The sequence below is a fragment of the Carassius auratus genome, chromosome 28 (genome assembly GCF_003368295.1).
Source record: "Carassius auratus strain Wakin chromosome 28, ASM336829v1, whole genome shotgun sequence".
NCBI classification, from domain to species: Eukaryota; Metazoa; Chordata; class Actinopteri; order Cypriniformes; family Cyprinidae; genus Carassius; species Carassius auratus.
Window position 1 is genome coordinate 26,138,052 of NC_039270.1, and position 6,784 is coordinate 26,144,835.

Here is a 6,784-nt window from a genome sequence, read left to right on the forward strand (position 1 = left end):
GTAATGTCTATGCCACAAGCTATTATGTCACATACTAAGCACAACTATTGAAATAATGACTTTTCTAATAGATTTTTTTTTACATTTATAATAAACCAAGAAATTAATTAAAATAATTAAGAAATTACAACAGAACAAGTTGTACTTCATACCACAGCTACATGCAAACTACTATACTGTATATTAAATCTCTGCATTTTGTGGTATAATTATCCTGCTACAAGAGCCACAGTTACATCTTTAGATCAGTAGATAAACTTATATTGTAAACAATTGTCCAGTACTATTGCTAACATATCCATTTACCATATTCATTTTTAGCCTGTGGAATCAAATGCAGATGTCCTTGATGTAAGTTATGCATTTTAACTATTGTCTTTATTTTATTTTTTACATTCATATATACTTGTCAAGTCAGAAACATTATTCATAGCATCCTAGTGATTTGAACATGACTGTGCTAGATAAACAATAGTTCACCTAAAATTGATATATCTCATAATTTACTCACCTTTGTGTTTACTCATGTTTGTGTGACTTTTTTCCTCAGCATATGTCCTGATGGAGATATGGTGACTATATGCATATATAGTCATTAACATAGTGTTTAAAGGTATAGTTCAGCCAAAAATTAAATTTCTGTCATTAATTTCTCACCCTCATGTTGTTCCAAACCCGTAAGACCTAAGTTCTTCTTCGGAACACAAATTAAGATATTTTAGATGAAATCTTAGAGATTTCTGACCCCACAGAAAAATCATTACCACTTTTCAAGGCCCAGACAAGTAGTTGTTGTTAAAATATTGTTAAAATACATTGTTAAAATATTCCATGTGACTCCAGTGGTTCGAGCATAAATTTTGTTCCAAAAAAAAAAAAAAAAAAGAGTCTTTATTCAGTTCTTACAATTTATTCTCTTCCGTATCAGTCTCTGAGGCTGTTATTTTTTTATGCAAAAAAAGTATTCTCGTCACTTCATAACATTAAGGTTAAACCAGTGGAGTCACATGGACTATTTTAACAATTTATTTGGCCTTGAAAGTAGTTATGATGATGTATGATGTCTGTGGAGGGGTCAGAAAGCTCTCGAATTTCAACAAAAATATCTTAATTTGTGTTCAGAAGATGATCGAAGAGCGAAAGTCTTACGGCTTTGGAACGACATGAGGGTGAGTAATTACTGACAGAAATTTCATGTTTGGGTGAACTACCCCTTTAACACATGCACAGAGCACTAGATGGAGTAATTTTGGAGGAATGCTTTGGTCTGTTCTCACCCAAAATCCACTAAATTGCTTCAGAAGACATTTATTAAACTACTGGGGTCTTACTGGAACTACTGGAAACTTACAATTAAGTTTTTTCTGTCTTTTTCAGAACATGTAAACTTTGTACCTATTCACTTGTGTACACCAAATATATATATATATATATATATATATATCCATACATATCTATATACCCGTCCCGTATATACCTCCATCAAAATATGAGTCACAAGTCTTAACAAGGAGTAATGTTTTGATAGTTGTGCAACATTGTGATATTTGATACTTGTAAAATAGATTTTATGAGGCTCAGTGTTGTGTATTGTTTTTAATGAGTATTCTGCTTTACAGGTGTCAAAGGCTGCATCCAATGCTTCTCTGTCTGCTAAAGTAAGTATTTTGTTTTTGCCTTGCCAAAATACATGGTATAGTTACGAGTCATTGCTTTGTTAATTCTTAAAGGAACACTCCACCGTTTTTTGACCAAGTATGGTGACACAAAACAAAACGTGGCGCTTTTCTAAGCGGGTAAAAAGGATAACTATAATGTATGGTAGGGGTTCACAATTATATTCCTTCTTAGAGAAAAATGGTATATGTGAGGATTTCCAGTCAGGATTTAGACCGTATCATAGTACTGAAACTGCTCTCCTTAGAGTTACAAATGATCTGCTCTTATCATCTGATCGTGGGTGTATCTCTCTATTAGTTTTATTGGATCTTAGTGCTGCGTTTGACACAATTGACCACAACATTCTTTTGCATAGACTTGAACACTTTGTTGGCATCAGTGGAAGTGCATTAGCATGGTTTAAATCGTACTTATATGACCGCCATCAGTTCGTAGCAGTGAATGAAGATGTATCATATCGATCACAAGTGCAGTATGGAGTACCTCAAGGCTCAGTTCTAGGGCCGCTACTCTTCACGCTTTATATGTTACCCTTGGGAGATATCATCAGGAAACATGGTGTTAGCTTTCACTGTTATGCTGATGATACGCAGCTCTATATTTCCTCGCAGCCCGGTGAAACACACCAATTTGAAAAACTAATGGAATGCATAGTCGATATAAAAAATTGGATGACGAGTAATTTCTTACTGCTAAATTCAGAAAAAACAGAGGTGTTAATCATAGGGCCTAAAAACTCTACTTGTAATAACCTAGAACACTGTCTAAGACTTGATGGTTGCTCTGTCAATTCTTCGTCATCAGTTAGGAACCTAGGTGTGCTACTTGATCGCAATCTTTCCTTAGAAAGCCACGTTTCTAGCATTTGTAAAACTGCATTTTTCCATCTCAAAAATATATCTAAATTACGGCCTATGCTCTCAATGTCAAATGCAGAAATGTTAATCCATGCATTTATGACTTCAAGGTTAGACTACTGTAATGCTTTATTGGGTGGTTGTTCTGCACGCTTGGTAAACAAACTACAGCTAGTCCAAAATGCAGCAGCAAGAGTTCTTACTAGAACCAGGAAGTATGACCATATTAGCCCGGTCCTGTCCACACTGCACTGGCTCCCTATCAAACATCGTATAGATTTTAAAATATTGCTTATTACTTATAAAGCCCTGAATGGTTTAGCACCTCAGTATTTGAATGAGCTCCTTTTACATTATACTCCTCTACGTCCGCTACGTTCTCAAAACTCAGGCAATTTGATAATACCTAGAATATCAAAATCAACTGCGGGCGGCAGATCCTTTTCCTATTTGGCGCCTAAACTCTGGAATAACCTACCTAACATTGTTCGGGAGGCAGACACACTCTTGCAGTTTAAATCTAGATTAAAGACCCATCTCTTTAACCTGGCATACACATAACATACTAATATGCTTTTAATATCCAAATCCGTTAAAGGATTTTTAGGCTGCATTAATTAGGTAAACTGGAACCGGAACACTTCACATAACACCGTACTTTCTACATCATTAGAAGAATGGCATCTACGCTAATATTTGTCTGTTTCTCTCTTGTTCCGAGGTCACCGTGGCCACCAGATCCAGTCTGTGTCCAGATCAGAGGGTCACTGCAGTCGCCCGGATCCAGTACGTATCCAGACCAGATGGTGGATCAGCACCTAGAAAGGACCTCTACTGACCTGAAAGACAGCGGAGACCAGGACAACTAGAGCCCCAGATACAGATCCCCTGTAAAGACCTTGTCTCAGAGGAGCACCAGGACAAGACCACAGGAAACAGATGATTCTTCTGCACAATCTGACTTTGCTGCAGCCTGGAATTGAACTACTGGTTTCGTCTGGTCAGAGGAGAACTGGCCCCCCAACTGAGCCTGGTTTCTCCCAAGGTTTTTTTCTCCATTCTGTCACCGATGGAGTTTCGGTTCCTTGCCGCTGTCGCCTCTGGCTTGCTTAGTTGGGGTCACTTCATCTACAGCGATATCGTTGACTTGATTGCAAATTAAAACAGACACTATTTCAACTGAACAGAGATGACATCAATGAATTCAATGATGAACTGCCTTTAACTATCATTTTGCATTATTGAGACACTGTTTTCCAAATGAATGTTGTTCAGTGCTTTGGCGCAATGTATTTTGTTTAAAGCACTATATAAATAAAGGTGATTGATTGATTGATTCTCCGATCACGATCGGCCGATCGTTAATGCCCATCTCGTCAGTAAAGCCGGTTCTCTAATCAGCGGTTAATTCCATCATGTGCGTGATTTCACATAGAGCAGCTGTTACTACACAGAGCCGTTGTGAACTGAGAAGATGGCGCAAATCGCGTTAATTTTCAGCGTTTTTTGGCGCATCTCCTCAGTTAACAACGGCTCTGTGTAGTAACAGCTGCTCTATGTGAAATCACGCACCTGATGGAATTAACCGCTGATTAGAGAACCGGCTTTACTGGCGAGATGCGCATTAACGATCGGCCGATCGTGATCGAGCACCCCTAATGTATGGCGGAATAGCACTGGGAGCATTTCGACTCTGCGCAAGTAATATCATCACTCCTGAAAATCTACTCCCCCTCTCCCTCTCACTTCTGTCATTAGAACCAACGTGACTTTTTACTTTATCCTTTTTACCCGCTTAGAAAAGCGCCACGTTTTATTTTTTGTCACCATACTTTGTTGTGTAACTTGTGTAACTGTATTTAAATAGAGAAATGTGGAGGTGTTTGGTCGCTTCTAACTTCATCTCTGTCTGGTCCCTAATGAATGAACTGGGCTAAGTTAAGTGCTATCAAAGTGTCTCCATGCGCCAGAGCGATTGGGACGAGAGAGGTGTGTATCAACTCGTCTTAGTTAAGGGAATAACATAGTTTAATATGAAAAAAACGGTGGAGTGTTCCTTTAATAAAGTATGTAAAGGTTTGTAGGTAAGCTCTTCCTCCTTTCCTTTAGAGTTTACCAGCAACAGTCTGTCTGTAATAACATTGTTGACTTTCATTTTGATTTAATGTTTTTTTTTTTTTTTTTAAAGTGTTCCAGTGATGCTAATTATGTAAGTACTTTTTGCTGAGGATTTAGGTCTGTACATACAGATTTTTTATTCATTTCTGCAATGGGTGAAATGGCTAAATAAAAACTTAAACAAGTTTTAAAGATTTGATTTGAAAATAATGTATATTATAAATCTCTTTTTATGTGATCACAACCACAGGTGGAGTTAGCACATGGCACGGGCATAAAAATCCTCAAGCATCAATGGACTTCTGCCCTGCAGGCCCAAACAGCCACTTCAATAGTGCGTGTTCTTTTAATGGCCGCCTTCCCACTAGAAGTTCTGATCCACAGCAATTTGAAAGGTAAACAGTTTCAAGGCCAAGTCAAATTCTTAGATATTAATCTGAGTAGTGTAAAAAAAAAAGGCTAATTCTACATCTAACATATCCATACAAATATCTTTCAAACCCAGTTATTTTTCTTTACTTTCAATGTTGAGGTGAACAAAAATATTTGGAAATCTATAACTGGTCAGAAGACAATTGTGCATGCCCTCTGTACCCTATACAAATGTTTGTGTATCATGTATGGTCTTTTGTAGGGGGAAAGAGTAAAACTGATGGTAGTGCAGAGAGAAGACATGCCCTTGACAAGGAAACCATGGGAGCCATATTTGGTAAATCAACACTTGCAGTGTGTCTGAAATATTTGAGTAGATTTGTATTTGAATTTACAACCGTTAAAAAAGTACATTCTATATGAATGAATTTCGGACATTGGTAAGTCACATGACAGTAACAACATGGTTGATTTAGTGGTGTCATTTACGCCGCTTCACTGCTTGCTCCATAGAATTTAATTGAAAACGCTGGCTCTGCTCTGCACCAGTGGACACCTGGCCGTCATTAACATAGGCAGTGGCAAAATATGCAGCAATGGAGCGACAGAAATCTCAAATGTTATTAAAATATCTTCAGTTATGTTTAGAAGATGAACGAGAGTCTTAACAGGGTTAGAACAACATGAGCATGAGTAATGACAGAATTTTTATTTTTGGGTGCATGAACTAACCCTAAAATATATCAGTAATTTTTTTTGTCTCTTACAGTGGCAGTCAAGAAGAGGTTTCCCAATGTGTCCAGAGGAGCTTTGGGTATTGCAGTGAATTCCAAGCTGGGGGAACTGAGACTGCTTGAAAAAAAAAGGAGCTAATTTTGTTATTGTTTTTTTGCTGCTGTTTTTTATTTTATAGCATGTTCCTTACTTGATTTTTATTCAGGGGTGTTATATGCTCACATTTTAGACAGAAAATAAAGATTTTATTCAAATGTTACATTGTGAATGTATTTTCTTGGATTGAAATATATGCAGGGCAATATATATATATATATATATATATATATATATATATATATATATATATATAAAAATGGCCAAAAATGTATTTGTAGAAAATATATTTATGTAAATATATTCTGAAATATATTTTTTGGCCATTTTTTTTATGTTTTCAAATAGATTTTGAAATATATGTAAAAAACTAAAAAAATGGCCAAAAATGTATTTGTAGAAAATATATTTCTGTAAATATATTCTGAAATATATTTTAGGAAATATATTTTTTGGCCATTTTTTGTATATTTTGAAATATATTTGAAAATATATTTAAAAATATATTTTCTTACCGTATGGGGAGAACCGGAGAAGTCCAAATATTACCTTCTATATGTTTACAGGATTTATAATATCACTTCATATGCAAATAAGATATACACTGCTATTATCACTATACTACAAATGTTAACTGAGCCAGTGGATTTGAAACCTGTGTATGTTTCGGTCCTGTTGAATTAAATACACTAATGTTCACTATTGTTCACGAGATGAAAGTTGAACTCATGGTGTGTATACACAGCTATATAATGTATTTTATCTTACCAAATATGTAAATGTACAAATTACTTATTTCTCGAAGATGTTTGCATTGTTATTATTATTTTTATATTAAATATTTACCTCGTGAGACGTGGGCTGCGATTTATCTTCAGAAGTATCCATTTCTCAATTGTACACATACATCAGTCTGTTTCATCGTT